The 823-nt window shown below is 37.2% G+C and overlaps 1 protein-coding gene across 1 annotated transcript in view; it reads left to right on the top strand.

Moving 5' to 3' along the window:
* Window positions 1-823, top strand: part of LOC116163824 (putative nuclease HARBI1) — a 3,009-nt gene that overhangs the window by 1,651 nt on the left and 535 nt on the right. The gene's annotated exons all lie outside the window — the stretch shown is intronic.

The following is an 823-nucleotide window of genomic DNA, read 5'->3' as shown; positions in this document are numbered from 1 at the left end:
AAAAAAAGGGCATGATTTTGGCTACTTCAGTTTAAGTTCCAAGTGGTAGATCTATGTTGTCGTTCCTTACTTTCGAATAGTTGACAATACACTGTAATATACAAGCTACCCCAACTAAAATCTGTACTTTTTCCTGAGCTACGTCGATTTTATATTGAAAGACGTTAAAATTTAGTTTTTTTTTCATTTTTATCATAGGTTCTAAAAAAATGTTGGGAATTGTTTTATACATTTTTAGGAAAGTGATTTATTTGGGGAGGAGGATGCACATTTTGGTTGGGGGACACACAAAGCAAAGTGGAAAACCTTATCGGTACATTACAGAGCATCACTAGGTGCACATGGATATTCCAATTTTAAAGCGAGCGTTATAGCGAACGTGAATGAAAGTATGTCTGGCGATAACAAGAGATAATCAGAAACGTATTGCGGAAGGCGAGCACGTTTGCCACGATCTCTTGAGACCTAAATGTTTTTGTTCCGTTCTGTTTAAAGCCGAGCACGTGGCGCAAATACGGGTTTTCTCTCTTCGATTTTTCTCGTGAGTGAGATTCAAATAGTGGAAAAAATTTGCAGTGGGACAGTAATTTTAACCTAATTTGTAACAAGGATGTTCATTTACGTGTGATGAAATTTACGCGAAGGAACATTTTCGACTGGGAGCGCTTTTAAAATCAAACCGCTGTAACGTTATGACGTGTCGTAAGATGTCGTTGGCGTTTAAACTATACTTGAAATATTGGTCTTGCTATCAGGAATTCGAAAACGCACTTGTCTTCGTACCTACGCTTGGTGCGGATAAAAATTTGCAATTTATTTAGTT

This window comes from Photinus pyralis, unplaced genomic scaffold, assembly GCF_008802855.1.
Source record: "Photinus pyralis isolate 1611_PpyrPB1 unplaced genomic scaffold, Ppyr1.3 Ppyr1.4_LG2, whole genome shotgun sequence".
Classification (NCBI taxonomy): Eukaryota; Metazoa; Arthropoda; class Insecta; order Coleoptera; family Lampyridae; genus Photinus; species Photinus pyralis.
This window is presented reverse-complemented; position numbering and strand designations above follow the sequence as displayed.